Source organism: Sapajus apella, unplaced genomic scaffold, assembly GCF_009761245.1.
Source record: "Sapajus apella isolate SASKATOON/1434 unplaced genomic scaffold, GSC_monkey_1.0 scaffold134, whole genome shotgun sequence".
Taxonomy (NCBI): Eukaryota; Metazoa; Chordata; class Mammalia; order Primates; family Cebidae; genus Sapajus; species Sapajus apella.
Window position 1 is genome coordinate 2,258,329 of NW_022437074.1, and position 19,369 is coordinate 2,277,697.

The following is a 19,369-nucleotide window of genomic DNA, read 5'->3' on the forward strand; positions in this document are numbered from 1 at the left end:
AAGAGTGAAATAAATGTTTGCATTTTCTACAAAAGTCCAAGAAAATAACCAAAACATGTAAAACAGGCGATTGGTTGATTAAATGTGCCACGACCATGCAATGGAATGTTGCACAATCATTAAACATAATACTCTAAAATATTTAATAGAAAGATGTTCATTTATTTTGAATTTTAAAAATATCTCCCAAAACAATAACCTAGTGATAATGCCATTTGGCAATGTGTGAATGTAGTACATTTAAGCATCTATACCAATGTGATAGCTGATTACTTATTATCTTAGTTTATGTGTATTTTATAATTTTTGGTAATTAATAAGCATGTATTAATTCTTTAATGAAAGCAAATATATATTTAAAGTAGCTCAAGAAGGCAGATCCTGTGTGCAATTACCAAGACATAATATATCTCAAATGGCACAATTTCTTAGACTGAGGGTTTGTTGCTGTACATTGAGGCCTTCCCTGGTGAAGCTGTTCTGAGCTCTGAACCACTTCTGCTAGGCTGTCAATAAATAACCCCTGCTTGGTAGGCTTAATATAATCCACCTTTGGACACCCACACAATAGCTAAGTGGGACCAAGTGTTCATTGTTTATCTAAGAAGAGAGTCTTACACTGACTATGGCTGCTTGTACATCAGCACTGTAACAGCTCTGGGAGGAGAATTGTTATGACATGGCTTTTCAAAATAGCAACCATAAAATAACCACTTGCACTCACCCATGATACTTAACCCTGTCACTGGCAAGATCAGATTTACAGCTGGAGCCAAAAAGTCTGTAGTTTCTCTCCCTGAATCATACTTTAAAAGAAGAAAGCACATTAGAGATCAAAATGTGGAACTCTGGGAAATCACATCTATTAAATACTTAATTTTGTTAGTGGCAGAAGTATTAGTAACCAGAAAAATGAGAGAAACAAAGACAGAAGCCACCACATTAAAATATGCCCTAAAACAGCTTTAAATCCATTAGGAAAAAAAAAACACACACACACACACAGGAGAAAAAATGTTGGGCTGAAAACTCTTTAGATTTATCCTTTTGAAAATTATTCTTCCAAAATGTGTTCTCATTTTCTAAATAAAAATGAAGTAATAAAATTCATGTATTACTAAACAAATGCTATATAGGCACTCAAGTAAGGTACACCATACAACTCCATAATGGTCAAGTTGACAGCATTGAACAAAGTCAGGGGTGCATAAGAGCAGGCTGAATAGATGGCAGCTCCTGCAATTGGGCAACATGAAGGCACCAAGTGACTTTCTGTAATCATAGTACATTACACAGCCATTTCCCCACTGTACAGATTGTATTTGATTTTTAGACATACCCAGTGAAGCACAGACAACAATGATGATTGCTCACATCCCATTTTCAGGTAAGGATACTGATGTTAATGAATTACCCACAGTAGGAAACAGTGCTTGAAAATGAGATTTCTGACGCCAAAGTGAAAATATCAACCCTTGAAAACTCAGAAATTCCAGGTTAGTAAATTATTGTTCTATTATTCACTATATAAAATAATAAAATTCTTGAGTTTTTAAAAAATTAAAGCTCTAGAATGTTTTTGTTTCCTGAATATCCACCACCTTTGTTCCCCCAGAAAACAGTTCCTTTATATTTTTAATTTAGGTAAAATTTATATAACATATAGTTATCCATTTTAAAGTAACGATTCAGTGACATTTAATACATAGACAAATTTTCCCCCACCAGCACCTCTATGTACTTTCAAAGTGTTTTAATCACCCAAAATAAAACTTTATACCCATTAAGCAATTAGTCTCTTCACCCCACCACTTCTGTGTTCTATATTTATTAATTTACTTACTTTGGCTATTTCATATAAATAAAAGGATACACTACATAATCTTGTGCTAGCCCCTAACACAAAGCTAGGGCAGAGGGGATGAGAAATTCTAGCAAAACATTTTCTAGGGAGATAACATAGCCCTCAATTAGGAGGTGGAGAGAGATCTCTGTGTCTTTGGCTGCTCTGTGTCTTTTGAGCTGAAAGGTTGATAAAGAGATGAGTCACGTTCAAATGCCAGAAACTCTATTCTTACCAAGTTGTAGTAAGTTTTCTTTTGAAAAACCTTCTGCATTTGTATGTGCTCTTAGGACGCTCTCCAGAGCATTAAATCATTGTTTCTCTCATGTAAATTTTATTAGTTACACTTATTTCACAGGGGAACAGGACAACAGAGCTCTTCTCACTTTCATTGTGAAGTAGAACTCTGCTCTTTGCTATTTTAATGCTAGAAATAAACATGGTTATTGAGCAGGCCCAGGTAAAAAAGTATCACGAAATATTTAAAATTGGTAAGAACCTTAAAGTCAGGTAGTATACTAACTCAATCATTTTACTCAATATTTTTTACAGATTTTTTTAAGTGGACATTTAGAAACAATAAGGAGCATCCTAGCCACGCAGCTATTTAATGCCAAATGGAAGAGTGAGAGAAGGTCATATGTGGGAAAATTCTTAGATTCCACCTTAAAAAGGTGCCTATTTATCATGCAATAAGTTTATTTCTTGTCCTACTAGATGGCTCATGTGACTTTCTAGACTCAGCTTCCCTAAGTAGCTCCTGAGTGGCTTCTTTCTTGTACCCTGGTGCACCAAGCAGTGCATTTGTTATTAGCTTCAACGCATGAGGCACAACTGAAATAAAACCAGTTTAAATTTTGTAAGGAAAGGTGCAGCAGTATTGTAGAGCTATTTCTTCTATAAGCACTCATGCCCTCACATATATAATTTGCAGGATGTTATTTTAAATACAGAAATGTTATATTCATATGTAGATATAAATATGTAAAAATAACAGGGTTGGCTTTTTTTTTTTTTTTTGCCATTTCCATAGCTCCAGGAAAAATAACACATTTAAGGAATGTTTGAACTCATAAAGAACAATTATCTTATAAATGTGTTTTCCTAAATGATAAATTAAGAATTTAATGTTAGATCCCGAACCTCAGTTTAATATTGTAATGCTATTTTTAGGATGGTTCCTAAAATATTTATCCCAATAGCTAATAGAGAAATACAGAGCACATCAACGTAGTAATCTTTTGAAAAGTCGCTCAAATAAATCACTCAGTGCCACCAGAATGTTTGTGAAACAGGATAGTAAAAAAGAAAATATTTTGGAAAATGTGTATCAAAATGTACTCTGCCTAATAAAAATATCCTGGGGAGAAAAAAAGCATATTGAAGATCTACATGTATATTTTAAAAACACTTTTAGTTCATGGGATTAAAGAGTCAAAGTAGATAACCAAAAAGTTTTATCTTCCCTGCTGATTAACACTTTCAGTGAGCCCTGAGAGTTCTCTTTTGCTAACTTTACAGAACTATGATAAAATTAAGATTTTTGCATTCTTCAGTTGAAGATTTATGAACTGGGTTTTTGGCCATGTCATTCCATGATTGTATAAAGCTAAAACCTATTGATTCTAATTCATGTTTACGTTATCCAACCTAAAAAAATTACCTATCCTGATTTCACTTGAAAAGGAAGACATTTCTCAAATATCACAGTAAAGATTATTATAACAATAAGACAGCAACCTTAAAATTTTAGATAAATTTACTTTTTTTCTTCTGCCTGAAGGAAAAAGGAGAAAGAGAAAATAATAAGGTACTGCAGATGAAAAGCTCCATTCACTCATCTGTTCATGCCTTGAAGTTATAAATATTATTTAATATATCTTAGTGCAGAAAACATGTGAACAAACAGTCAATAACTTGAGAAAGCTATCTGGACTTTTCCTCAGAATTGTCTTGCTCTGTGACTATGGGTTTGTGTTTTCTAGAACTGCATAGCCAGGAGTTTTTTGTGCCTCAGGAAAGCCATAGGACACAGAGGATCACATGGCAATTTATACTGTTTGTCACGAGGAAACTTTGGATAAAGATGCTCTTTGATTTGTTAGACGGGGAATGGGTGGGCATGACACAACTGGCAGGGAAGAATTAGGTGAGAGAAAGTTTTCATCCATGTTTAGTTATGGAAAGAATCCAGAAACTTTCAAAAAATACAATCTGTATAATGATGTCATATTGTGAGGTCAAATCTTAGGAAAATCAGGCAGCCATCTAAAAAGCTTGATCTAGGCTATGAGAACTCATTGGAATCCATAGACAGGTGTTCTATGACTTCCTTTGTATCATATGTAAAATTTGATGTGTTTGTATATATGCTAATATTTCCACAAAGAGAGTTCATGGCCTCTATAATATGTGACTCAGAGAGTTCCATGATTTATTCAATAGTCGGCCCCTACTCTGCCATGCTAGACACTGGGTGTGGTTGTACCTATTATCTCTTTTTGTTTAAAAATAAATCCCTGGGCTCATTGCCTTAAAGTGGTATACTGGGTCTTTCTTGCACTGCTATAAGGAAATACCTGGGACTAGATCATTTATAAAGAAAGGAGACTTAATTCACTCATGGTTTTCCAGGCTATATAGGAAGCATGATGCTGGCATCTGCTTGGCTTCTAGGGAGGCCTCGGGAAGCTTACAATTGTGGCAAAAGGCAAAAAGGGAGTTGGCATATCACCTGGTGAGAGCAGGAGCAAGGGGGGAGGGAGGTTCCACACACTTCTAAAACTACCATATCTCATGAGAACTTATGTGAAAACAGCACCAAACCATGAACGATTGATCCCCATTACCCAAACAGCTTCTACCAGACCCTACCTCCAACACTAGAGATTACATCTCAACAAGAAATTTGGAGGGGTAATCCATACTATATCATTCTTCCTCTCACCCCTCAAGTCTCATGTACTTCTCACACTGAAAAATGTAATCGTCTCTTCTCAATAGTTCAAAAGTCTCAACTCATTTCAGCATTACTCAAAGTTCCAAAGTCCTAAGTCTAAAGTTTCATCTGGAAAATCTGCAAAATCAATACAAGTTATTTACTTCTGAGACACAATGGGAGTACAGGCATTTGGTAAACATTCCCATTCCAAAAGGGAGAAATTGGCCAAAACAAAGGAACTACAAGGCCCCATGAAAGTCTGAAACCTAGCAGAGGAGTCATTAAACCTTAAAGCTCCGAAATAATCTCCTTTGACTCCATGTACCACATCTATGGCATGCTGCTGAGAAAGATGGGCTCCCAAGGCTTTGGGTGGCTCTGCCCCTGTGTCTCTGCAGGATTCATTCCCTGTGGCTTCTCTCATGTGTTGGAGCTGAGTTCCTGAGACTTTTCCAGGCACAAGGTGCAACCTGCCCATGGATCTACACTTCTGGGGTCTGGAGGACTGCAGCCCCTGTCGCACAGCTCCACTAGGCAGTGCCCCAGTAGGGAGTCTGCATGGGGCCTCCGACCCCCACATTTCCCCTTGGCACTACCTTACTAGATGTTCACTGTGAGAGCTCCATTCCTGCAGCGGGCTTCTGCCTGGGTCACCGGGCTTTTTCATACATCCCCTGAAATCTAGGCAGAAGTTGCTAGTCTTCCTTCACTCTTGTACTCCATGTGCCTTTGGACTTAACACTACATGGAAGCAACCAAGGTTTATGGTGGGTTGTACTTTCTGGAGCAGTAGTCTGAGCTGTATTGGGATCCTTTGAGCCTTAGCTAGAGGCAGAATGATCAGGATGCAAAGAGCACCTTCCTGGTGTGGTATAGAACTGTTAATATTGAGTCCTCCTTGGCCTCTGGGATCTGTAATGGGAGGGGCTACCTAGAAGATTTCTGAAATACCTTCAAGGCCTTTTTCCCATTGTCTTGGATGTTAGCACTTTGCTGCCTTTTAGTCATGCAAATCTCTCTAGCAAGTGGTTGCTCCATAGCTCTCTCAAATTCCTCTCCTGATAATGCTTTCTTTTTCCTCTGCCGCATGTCCAGGCTGCAAATTATCCAAACATTGATGCTCTGCTTTCCTTTTAAATACAAATTTGAACTTTAAGTCATTTCTTGGCTCCTACATCTGAGCATAGGTTGTTAAAAGCAGCCAGACCACACCTTGAATGCTTTGCTGATTGAAATTTATTCTACAGATATCCTAAGTCATCACTGTTAGTTCACACTTCAACAGATACCTAAAGAATGGAGATACTACAGCCAAGTTCTTTGCTAAGGCACAACAAGGGTGATCTTTTCTCCAGTTCCCAATAAGTTTCTCATTTCCATCTGAGACCTCATCAGCCTGACCTTCACAGTCAATATCTCTGTCAGCATTTCAGTTACAATTATGTAACAGTCTCTATGAAGTTCCAAACTTTCCCTCATCTTCCTGTCTCCTGAGCTCTCCAAACTCTTCCAACCTCTATTACTCAGTTCCAAAGCTACTTCCACATTGTCAGGTATCTTTATAACAATGGAGGAATGACCTAACACAGAAACTTGGTATGAGAAGTGAGGTATTTCTGGAAAGAATCAGATCTTATGAGAACTCATTATGAAGATAGCACAAAGCCATAAAGGATCCACCCAAATGATGCAAGCACATCCCACTAGGTCCCCCTTCCAACACTGAGGATTATATCTCAACCTGTGATTTGAAGGGGACATCCAAACTATATCAAGCAGTAAGCATTTCTTTTTTCTTATGGATCTATGTGTCACTTGGGCTGTCCTGACAGCATTTCTCATGTATTTGTGGACAGCTGGTACATTGGCTGAAATTATGAGGTTTAGGACAGCCTCCCACACATGGCTGGCAGTTGTCTGCTGAAGGCAATGGCAGTGACTGAGGCACTGCATGTCTTTCATCATCCAGCAGGCTAGCTTAGCCTTACCGATATTGCAGTAACAGGGGTCCAGAAGAGGATCAAAGCATGCAAAGCTTTTTGAGCTCCAGGCATGAATTTAGAATACCACATTGTGCCTTGTTTTTCCAGTGCTAGTCACAAATTTAGCCCAGATTAAGAGGTGGAGAAACATAATCTACCACCTTATCAGAGAATATTCAAAATCACACTGCAAAGGACATGGTACAGGGAGTAAAATTTAAGGGCATGTATGCATTCTCCCAGTGATTGTCCAAAAGATTGGCTTCAATTGATTACCATGCCTTTATCCACACCACTGCCAGGGTCTCATCATGGGTACATTGTATTTCCCAACTCTGGCTTCATTGCTGGCCATGTACTTTGATTTGGCTAAGACATGCAGGTGGAATTCCTTAGGAACAGACAAGTTTTCCTAAGGTTTGTTAACTGAACCAAGGTTCAGTTCTGAACCTAGACCTCAGGAAAACTTGTCTATTCTGCTTGCCCACTTTTTATTATTTTTATTTTTGGTGGTTACATAGTGGGTTCATATATTTATGGGCTGCATGAGACGTTTTGATATAAGCATGCAGTCTATAATAATCACATAGGAGTAAATAGGGATATCCATCCCCTTAAGCATTTATTTTTTGTGTTATAAATAATCCAATTATACACTTTTGTTATTTTTAAATGTACTACTAACTTTTTTACTATAGTGACCCTATTGTGCTAACAAATACTAGCTCTCATTCATTCTTGCTATTTAATTTTTTTACCCATTTACCACCCCAAGTTCCTCACACACTCCACCACACTTCTCAGCCTCTAGTAACCAACTTTCTACTCTCTATCTCCATAAGTTTAACTATTTTAATTTTCAGTTCCCACATATAAGTGAGAACACATGAAATTTGTCTTTCTTTGCCTGATTTATTTTACTTAAGAAAATGACCTCCAGTTCCACCTATGTTGTTGCAAATGACAGTATCTCGTTCTTTAATTAATATGACTGAATAGTACTCCATTGTGTATATGTACCACATTTTCCTTATTCATTCATCTGTTGGTGGACATTTAGGTTGCTTCCAAATCTTGGCTATTGTGAATAGTGCTGCAATAAAGTTGGGCGTGCAGACATATTTTTTATATACTAGTTTCCTTTGTTTGTGGTATATACCTGGGAGTAGTATTGCTATATTTTGTGGTAGGTGTATTTTTAGTTTTTGAGGAACCTCCTTACTGTCCTCACAGTGGTTATGCTAGTTTACATTCCTAGCAACACTGTTTGAGGGTTCCCTTTTCTCTGCATCCTTTCCAGTATTTGTTATTGCCTATTCAGATTTTGGGTCTCTTCATGGTTTCATCTTGGTGGGTTGTATGTATCTAGGAATTTATCAATTTCTGCTAGATTTTCCAATTTATTGGTATATAGTTTCTCATAGTAGATCCTGGTTATCTTTTAAATTTCTGCTGTTTTAGTTGTAATGTCTCCTTTTTCATCTCAGATATTACTTAAATCTTCTCTCATTTTTCCTTAGTCTGGCTAAAGGTGTGCAAATTTTGTTTCTCTTTTTAAAAAAAACCTTTTTTTAATTTCAGTGATCTTTTATATTTTTCCTCATTTCAAATTTATTTATTTGCTCTGGCCCTTATTTCTTTTCTCCTACTAGTTTTAGGTTTGGTTTGCCCTTGCTTCTCGCATTTTTTAAGATGCATTGTTAAGTTGTTTGAAGTTTTTTATGTTTTCTTTTTTATGTAGGAACTTATAACTATAAACTTCCCTGCTTGTCCTTTTATGTCTTGTCATTGCCATATGAAAAACAAGTCCCAGAAGAAGGATGAGAGAAATGTGGAGCTAGATCTAGACCTGCTGAGCTGCACTGTGAAAAAGATGATCCCAACCACCACAGCCTTAAGAAGAGACATCTCTGCTGATCCACAGGTTCATGAGTATGAACAGCATTATTGGCAATGGTGGCAATAGCCAAATGATATACCAAAGAGATTATAGTGTGAAAGATACACAAGATCACTTCCTTAATGGAGCTTGCAATTCAGTAGGGAAAAACACACATAAATAAATAAACAAAAATATATAAAAATAATTAGTGTTATGAATAAAGTGAAATGAACAAGAGGCTGGTAACGGATCTTCTTTTACAAAGGTGACTAAGGACTGCTCACCAACTTTTTTTTGCCTTTTTATATACATTTCAGTGGTGTCAACATGGCCTCAGTCACAGAAGCCTGTGTTATGGAAAATGGTTGTCACTTTACAACTGTTTTATAAGAGATGCCCTAGTTATTAAACTTTAACTGTGGCTCTGACAATTCTCAATAGAGTTTAATATTAGTGCATGATAAAGTGACTGGCATATGGTGAATATGCCAATAAATAAAAGTTGACATAATTTTAGAACACCATACTGGGTTAAAAGTAAAACATTGCTTCTCATTTTACTTTTGGTAATGAGTCAAACAAAATTTATGTATGTTAAATGTTTTACTTGCTTGTTCTGACATACTTGGGCAATCTGAAATTTATGTGCCACTGCCATCCTTGAGCACACCACTAGGTTTTATGAAAAATGGGTAATTACTGCTTCTTGGCTAGATGGACAGTTCAAAAATAAAAGGAAGAAATCTTAGAGCAATGTTAATTTGGCTTCCAATAATAAGTTTTAGAGAAAAGAATGAAGCCTTCTTACCTACAGTGATATTGATTCATCCCTTTAAATAGAAGATATTCCACATTATTTTCACTTAGTTTACTTTAGACCAATAAGTATTTATGAGTGCTATATAGGAAGAAGAGAGGGAAGGGAGAAGGGGAGGAGGAGAAGAAGGAGAAAGAGAGAATTAGGAGATGAAGAAGAGGAAAGGCAAAGAAGAGGAGGCCAGTCTAGAAAGTAAGAGTCAATGCCTATACCAAAACGTGAAATATAAGATGTCTGACTCATTCATTGTCATACCATCACCTTCTCTCAGCTTATCCCACAAGGAACTCTGGTCATTACAAATTCATATTTACACCATTTTGACTAAATCCCAATTTCTTTGGGATTACTGGTATATTAAATATTTAAAATATTAAGAGTGTCATCATTTTTCCGGGCAGCCTTCCCTGACTAACTACAATTACCAATATCTTACTTTAAATTTGATTTGTATATCACATTCTACCCAATTACTCTCTTGGATTTGCCTTTTTGGTGGTTCAGGATGACTATCTACTTAGTTTGTGTTGTGTTACTCTATAAAGTTCTATCTCCAAAGAAAAGATTAAAAAGCCTGCTTCTTCTTTCCCCACTGAAGATGCCTAGATCTGGGCTGGAAACAAGCCAGTTCCCATCACTGGAATCTATTGGCATGCTGGAATGAATATGCAACAAGGCAGACTTGACATAAAGCAGAGAGAGTAAACATATTGCTTGATCACCACTGTTTTCTAAGTCAGCATGTGGCCTTGTCCATATGCAAGTGGCCTGCAGACCCAGTCATTATCCCTCCTTGCCCTCTGTCTAGGACAGACAAGCACAGTTGGCTCCACCTTTCAGATTCTGACCTACTTCATTCAAATATTCCCATAAAATGGTTCCTGATTTCACAATTTTCATCTGTTTCTTTGCCCCCAGAAATGAATGGTGTCTATTAGAAGCAATGATGTATTAAAAATTAACCAATTGCCAAATAACATTTGGGAAATTTTTATGACAAACAAGAATCAGTTGCCAATAACTAGACTTTCTATTTCTTGTCTCAAATCTAGATTAAGGACATCTACTGGGAAATAAATATACGTCTCCTCAAGACATCACTATTGCAGTTGCTACTTCATACCTGTCTTGAGTCATAATCTTTCCTTTGGTTATAATCGTATACCTTTGCACATCCTGAAACCTTATTTACAATTATTTTTACAGAAGAAAATTCAGAGGAAGTTTCAAATTGTTGGAAAAGCATCTGGTACCAGGAGGTGATGCAGACATCTAATAGTTGCAGAGCCCATAGCAACAGGTGGGCAATTACTGTTTGATTATTATCCACCAGGTGGAAAATCATATTTTATTTGATTTTTTTTGAGATTTGAGTGTTGTAATGATTCCCAGAAGGAGAATATGCCCTCACTAGACCTGAGCTGGGCTGATGTCTGTAGTTATGTTATGATTTCCTGATGGTGTGGTCCCATCATGCTCACATCAAAGTGACATTTCACAGTCTGGCTTCCACTTCTGTCTGGCTCTGAAACAGGGAAGGGAACACAATACCATGCAGTGGCCCTGATTTGAAATGCACATTTTTGAGGAAAGTGCTGACTACCAGAGGGAAGAGAGGAAATACCATGGAGAGCTGTTTAAATCATACTTATGCAGAGAGGTCTGGATAGAGGGGGTGGGCAGATGAGAGAGGAGGGGGAGAAGAAAGCAGTGAGGAGACAGAAAAAGCCCTAAGTCTTGGGTCCATTGCTCCGGTTTTCTAACTGTGAGCTACTTAGTAATGTCAGTGCTCCCATCATACAACCCCCAAGGATTCTTCAAAGAGCCTGTGAAGAAATACACAGTTCCTGGTCACATTTTGGCTGTTTATCAAGAAGTCCACAACTCTCCTCTTGAGCCCATGAGTCCTCTTTGGGTCTTGCCCTAAAGAAATGGAAAAAAAAAAACAAAACACCACATGAAAACAAATTTACACATCCTGTCTCCCTTCCTTATGTAGCACCAACACTATTATTGCTGAATAAAAATGAAGTACTAATAATTTGGGGCCTGGACTTAATTGTATTTGTTCCAGATTCACTTAGACATTAAGTCAGGTCTGCTTCTACTGCTACATGCTGGGGTTTTGCTTTGAAGAGAAGGCAAAAGAAGAGACGGGCATGATAGAAGACAATACAGCTATGCAGAACTGTTTTCAGCACCATGGACAGTTGTCTTTAGACTAGTTGTCCAGTACCTGTGAGAAAAACATTTGCAAAAACTATCACCCATCAATTCCTTTAAAGTCATTCTTAAAAATCATTTTGATCTTTACTACTCTAACTTTTATGTGGATCCCTTCGGTGGCCAAAAATTCAGGCAAAACATATCAGTAGTATGAGAAACTTTAGTGCCAAATGACGTTAGCTTCTTTAATCAAATTTTTTTCAGAGCAGCATTATTTCTTTTTAATAAAATTGAATTATATCGATGGCCTCTTTAGTCAGATAACTTGCTTTATATAAATAAATGTTTACATCTACTCCATATACATTTGCTCCATTTTCATAACAGTGTAACACTAAGGAAACATCAGGAACTTTACATGCTCTGGCCCACTGGCCACATTAACAGTTTAAATTCTAATGTTAAAGAGCAGAGTAGTGTGACATAGATAGCAATAATACATTATATATTTCAAAACAGCTAGAAGACAGGATTTGAAATTTTCTTGAAATATAGAGATGATACGTATTCAAGGTGATGGATACTTCAAATATCCTGACTTGATCATTACATATTCTATGCATGTAAAAAGTATTCTCATGTACCCAATAAATATATAAAATAATATGTATCAATAGGTTTATAGGTTAAAATCTAGAGATTCTAGAATATCACCCCTGACCAACCTGGGCCAGAATTTTGAAACTACTCCTGGGCCAACCATGCTTTTAGAAGCAGTAGAGCCGCTTCTTAAAATCACCCATCTTCCCAATTATTTGTTCTAGCTTCTAGTTGATTTTAATTCTTGTTATGGCTATTAGTTACACATTGTTTTTTGGTGAGGTAAAAGAAAAAAGATGTTAAATGAAGAACAATGAACCAAGGAAAAAATGTCTTTGGTTTTAACCTGAGAACTGATAATAACTAGCAAGGTGATCTTGGAAAGTCATTTAACTCTTTGGGCCTCTATCTCCTGAAACAGAGTGCTTTAGATTAAATTTACACGTTCCATTCCAACTGAAAACAGATGTATGTGTATATATTTTATAGTAGCCAAAGAAGTAACCTGAAAATTAATCACATTCACAATTTTAAATGATTCTATTATCAACTGGAATTCAGCAGCACTTCAGTTTTCTGTAGCTAGTTTAATGTTCCAGGTTTATTATCATGACAATTTTCAATTTAAATAATTCTATTACATATAATGAAAACCTTAAACCCACTTAATAACTTCTATAAAAATAAAGGAAAGAAATAATTATTTTGTGTTATATATAAGAATAAAAGCTAGGGGGAGGACAAGATGGCCAACTAGATACAACCAGATAGAAGAGCTGCCACTGAGGGACTGAGATGACTGGCATACTCCCAGCATCATCGTGATACCAAAACCTGGCAGAAATATACAAAAACAAAAACCAAAAAAAAAGAAAGAAAACTTCAGGCCAATATCCTTGATGAGCATAGATTCAAAAATCCTCCACAAAATACTGGCAAACCAAATCCAGAAGCACATCAAAAAGCTAATCCATCATGATAAAGTAGGCTTTATCCCTGGGATGAAGGTTGTCTCAACATACACAAATCAATAAATGTGATTCATCACATAAACAGAACTAAAGAAAAAAACACATGATTATCTCAAGATGCAGAAAAGTCTTTTGATAAAATCCAATATCACTTCATGTTTAAAAACTCTCAATAAACTAGACATTGAAGGAACATATTTCAAAATAATACGATTCACCTATGACAACCCACAGCCAACATCTTACTGAATAAGCAAAACCTGGAAGAATATCCCTTGAAACATAAGACAGGAATGCCCTCTCTCACCACTCCTATTCAACATAGTGTTGGACGTCTTGGCCAAATGAATTAGCCAAGAGAAATAAGGTAAATCAAAAGGGAAAAAGGGAAGTCAAACTGTCTCTGTTTGCAAATGGCATAATCTTATATCTGGAAACTCCATAGCCTCAGCCCAAATCTCCTTAAGCTGATAAACAACTTCAACAAAGTCCCAGGATACAAAATCAATGTGCAAAAATTACTAGCACTCTTACTCACCAATAAAAGTCAAGCCAATAGCAAAATCAGGAATGCATTCAAATTTAAAATTGCCACAAAATGATAAAATACCTTGGAATATGGCTAACTATGCAGGTGAAAGATTTCTACAAGGAGAACTACAAAATACTATCCAAAGGAATAGGAGATGGCACAAACAAATGGAAAAACATTCCATGCTCATGAATAGTAAGAATCCATATTGTTAAATTGCCATACTGCCCAAATAATTTATAAATTGAATGCTATACTTCTTAAACTACCAACAACTTTCTTTACAGAATTAGAAAAAAACAATTTTAATATGCAACCCCCCAAAAAAAACCAAACAGCCAAGGCAATCCTAAGCAAAAATAACAAAGCTGGAGGCATCATGCTACCTGACTTCAAATTGTACTAAAGGGCTACAGTAACTAAAACAGCATGGTACTGGTACAAAAACAGACACATAGACCAAAATAACAGAATAGAGAACCCATAAATAAGGCCAACACCTACAACCATCTCATCTTCTACAAACCTGACAAATATAAGCAATGAGGAAGGGACTTCCTATTCAATAAATGGTGCTAGGGTAACTGGCTAGCCACATGCAGAAGATTGAAACGAGATCCCTTATTTTCACCACATACAAAAATTAACCCAAGGTGATTTGAACACTTAAAATGTAAAACCCCAAATGAAAAACATGTATATCTGGAAGACAACCTAAGCAATACCATTCTGGACACAGGAACTGGCAAAGATTTCATGATGAAGACATGAAAAGCAATTTTAACAAAAGCAAAAATTGACAAATAGGATGTAATTAAACTAAAGAGCTTCTGCATAGCATAAGAAACTATCAACAGAGTGAACAGACAACCTACTGAATAGTGGGAGAAATTTTTTGCAAACTATGCATCTGACAAAAGTCTAATACCCAGCATGTATAAAGAACTTAAACAAGTTTACGAGAAAAAAAAAAACCATTAAAAAGTGAGCAAAGGGCATGAACAGACACTTTCAAAAGAAGACATACATGCAGCCAACAAGCATATGAAACACAATTCTGTGTGCTGTGAAATCTGTATTCTCCAAAGTGAAGGAGAAATAGAGTCTTTCTTGGACAAACAAAATTTGAGGGAATTTATTGCCAGTAGACCTACCTTGCAAGTAATGTTAAAACATTCTTTGGAGAGAGGAAATGTGAAATATGTCAGAAATTCTGATATATGTAAAGAAAGAACGTTATAGAAGGAATGGGTGAAGATAAAATGAAAAGTCATTTTTTCTTATTTTTAATTGATATAACATAAAACATTATGAACAAAAGATAATAGCAACAATGTATTTGATAATTAGCTTATGTATAAGTGAAATGAATGTCAGCAACGACACAAGAGATGGGAGGAAGTAATTAAGAATAGCTTGTTAGCATAAGCTACTTGAACTATCCATGAATCAATATACTGTTATTTCAAAGTAGACCTGGATTAGTTGTTGTTATTACAAACTCTACAGCAACCACTCAAAAAATAAAAATAAAAAGAGAAGCATAATTGGTGTTCTAAGAGAGGAGGTAAAAATGAATAATATAAAATGAATTAAATGTTCAATTAAAATCACATAGGATAGAAAAAGAGCAAAAGACAAAAATAGAACCAAAGAACAAGAACAATGAATAGAAAATAGTAACAAATATCATAGATATTAATCCAGTTATACCAATAATCTCTTTAAAATTCAACCATCTAAATACAGTAATTAAAAGGCAGAGATTGTCAAGGTGGATTTAAAAATAAGAATCACAAATTGTGTATAATAGATTTTCTTGAAATATAAATACACATACAGATTAAATGTAAGGAGATGGAGAATGATTCCAAGTATATCACATTCTGGAAAAGGGAGAATTATGCAAATGGTAAAAAGACTAGCAGTTCCCAGAGGTTAGGTAAAGAGAAGAAAGAATAGGCAGAACACAGAGGATTTTTAGGGCAGTGAAACTACCTTGTATGATTCTATGGAGGTGAATATATATCATGCTACATTTGTCACGAGCCATAGAGTGTACAAAACCAGGAGCATATCTTAAGCTAAACTATGGACTTCAAATGAGAATTATGTGTCAATATAGATTCAGCAATTGGAACAAGTGTACTACTTTGGTGCAGAGATACTGATAGTTGGGATGCCTGGGTGTATTGGGGAAAGGACACTGAAACATCTCTGTACTCTCTGCTTTATTTTGCTGTGAACATAAAACTACTCTAAAAAGTAAAGAATATTTTTAAATTTTAAAAAACTGCCGAAAATATTTGACAGACCAGATACAATTAATTAGATGATCTGCCAAGATAAAAATATCCATTATGTTTTTACAAAGGTATTTATTTTCCTCCAAATATCTCTCCATTGGGATCCATTTAGGTCTTTGAGGCTAGTGCTCAAAGCCAGAGAGAAAGAAGACATTGGCTTGGCATTTTAACTCTGTTCTTGTTTTGTCAAATAGATATCAAATATAGCAACTGATAAGACATCTGGGGATAGATGTTACATCACCTCTTCCTTATGAATGCCTTTTAAAAGAATTTGCTATGCCATAGGTTGCTTTGCAAACAAGTTCATTCTGCAGCTCCTACATCCAGGTGACAAAGATCTTTCAAAGTGGGGGATGGGAGCATCGAAGCTGACTCTAAGAAATTCAGGGATGAGTCTTCCGTGGCGAAAGAGTGGCTGAACCTGCACAGAGTAGGGCCTCAACACGTACTGTGGAATTACCAAACTCTACCCAACCTGAAAATATAATTTTATATGCAAATAAATAAGTTTACAAACTCTGCTGAGAATCTCCATGAGCAATAAAAGGAATGGTTAATGCCAGTAGGAAAATCCCAGGTTCCTACACCATTTCCTAATGTAACTTGGAGATTTGACCATTTTGTGTATTTTCATCCCTGTTTGAGTGGTGTATAAGTTTTACACCATATTCAGTTCTAGCAAAATTAATTGTGAGCCATCTTGTTGCTACATTGTGTTTATCCAATTTGTGAATAAGTAAAAGGGAGTAATACAACCTAAAACATTAAGATACAGACCCAAATTGGAAGCATTTAAAATGTTAAAATAGTACCTTCCATCTACTCCACATTTCTACCTTGAATTGTTACCATGTTGATGTGTTAACTTTTATAAACCCTTAGAATCCTACTAAGATGTCTGTTGGAATTGTATTTTCACTGTTACTTATTTCATACTGAAAATGTCCTTAGATAGATTAATAGGCTAAATCTTGACATCAAGAACCCTAAAGTAGAACAGCATATTGATACAAAGATTTCTATTTTTGTACTATCTTTGTTTTATACACTTACTTCTACTTTACTTGGAATAGCCGTATTTCTTCATCAGCTTCATTGTCCATAGTTTGCAAATTAAATGCAATTACTTAAAAGGTATCAATAACACAGCTAAGACAGCTCAGACCCCGGCTGCTTTCTAAAATAAGTCTCAATCTTTTTTACCAGAACAATGTCTAGTCAAGCCTGACGAATATTTTAAGAGGTCCTAAATCAGATTAAGTGCTGGCTTTCAGGTCTTGATATCTCGGAATGCTGCCAGATAGCAATCTCTGCGATTGAGTCATTTCACATTAGGAGAGCTTGTTCTGATGATGTCCGAATGACTCATGGCTTCTAATTCTCTTAAAGAGAGCCATGAGACCTGAAATGTTAATTACATTATGGGACCCAGTGGAGGAGGACCATTTCTTTAATGGAAATGGATCCAAATTATGTATCTCAGGCTCCTGTGTGTAGAGTATTTTGGAATACAGATTTGTTCTAACAAGGAAGGCATTTTAGTCTCATGGCACCAGAGTTGTTACATTTTCTACTTTGCAAATATATCTTTAATGAATGAAATACTAATTAGTATGACCAGAGTAATTAGAACATGTGTAATTTGGTCTCCTGTAGCCTAGGATGCCAGGAAACAACTGTATTGGGCAGCAGCTCCTGGGTGTTTGCACGGTGTACTGAGTGAAGCATTCATTCTGAAAGGACAGTTTTACAGGAAATGGCCATTTACCCTGAGTATGAATGATGGGTCTGGCACCCAGCTTGCTCCATACAACATTTGTTTGATGGAAGGAAATTCTGTTATGCCTTAACTGTAAAGATACTACCCACATTAATCAAGAACTGTTTGAATTTTGTGCACTTAATGAAACAAAGGAGTTTTCTTTTGTGAGCTTTGCCTGGAAATACTGAGCTTCATCCACAAGAAAATCTCTTTCACCTCCCATTTTATACATCTGTTTTGGTGATACACACTGAAACAAAGGAATCGAATTATATCAATTCAAGATCCGTATTCCTTAGGTGCTGTGTACAGATATTGAGTTTTATTTTCCACTTACCTACAGCATACCTGGATTATGAGTGATCAAATGCTTTGAGAGGGTTTAACGTTGTAAAGGCTACATAGAATGCATTCAGTTCTGTTAAATAATGAGAACAGCCTTATCCATCATTCTGAGTTCTAGGAGCAACTTGAAACAGAAGACAAAATGAAAAGGTACTAATTCATTAATCTGCAACATTGCAAGTCAAAAGATTACCTTTCCCTATATACAAAGTTGTAAAGACAATTGGAGAAGCTGGGATTAGCTGAGTTTGTAACCAGGAGGAAATAGCTCCAATATGTCTCACCCTCTGAATAACACAGACCAAGAGGGGATTCTATAGACATAGCTATCCTGAAGGCCCTGAAGAGATCAGCTACTCAGGGACAGAAAAGTCCTGCCTCTGAAACAGGTGGAGAAAAGAGAGAAGTAGAGAGAAGCCTCTCTTGAATCTGCTGTCTTAGATTCCTCTTTGGGAGGCTTATATTTGTTTTCTTTCATATGATTTAAACTACACAAATAGTTCAAGAAAACATTCAAATACCAGAGTTAAAATGAAAGTTCTCCTTCATTGTCCTCTCTCATATTTCAGGAACCTCCCCAGAGAAGACTATTGTATGGTCAATAATAATTAAGTTCATTTCTTTTTGATGTTTTGTTGACTTTCAGTTATATACACATTTTGTTGTTATGAAAGTATATTTATAAAGGTAGAAGATTATATATGGGTACCTATATATGCATTATAAATATATAAACACACATTAATATGTTTATTAGTTGGCTTTATTTTAATTGTTTAAATATGTTGTATATAGACCTCCACTTGTACTCCTGCCCTACAAAAGGGTTGGGCCTACCTAGTCATTTCTGACACTAGATTTTGCTTTATTTTGTATGTTTATATTTGTATCTCAACCTATGTCCAAAGAGTTTCAGAGGAAATTTACAATAAAAAGTATGTTCATGTACATACAATGTAGCCAAAGCTGAAGTTATCAGAAATTATATAGTCTGTTTGCCAAAAATACCCACAGTGAAATATTGTAATATAAAACTATATTAAAATAAAAGAAGTGCTAGAAAGTCAAAGAAAATAATTTAAGTAAGTTAACAAGTTTTCACTCTGTTGTAGCGCTTGCTATTAGACTGAGCCCAAACAAAAGCAATAATGAATTTCTTCTTAATGGAAAGTGGGAAACACAAATTTCTTCAGCCAAACTCTAAAATTATTTTCTCATG

General features: G+C 35.9%; 1 pseudogene across 1 annotated transcript in view; it reads left to right on the plus strand.

Moving 5' to 3' along the window:
- Positions 1–2,282: 2,282 nt before the first annotated feature.
- The window catches only part of LOC116539851, a 49,996-nt pseudogene continuing 32,909 nt past the window's right edge, over positions 2,283–19,369 (plus strand). The window contains exons 1-2 of the transcript XR_004264218.1: positions 2,283–2,303; positions 8,508–8,698. The product of XR_004264218.1 is annotated as a nucleolin-like (transcript). The remainder of the gene's footprint in view (positions 2,304–8,507; positions 8,699–19,369) is intronic.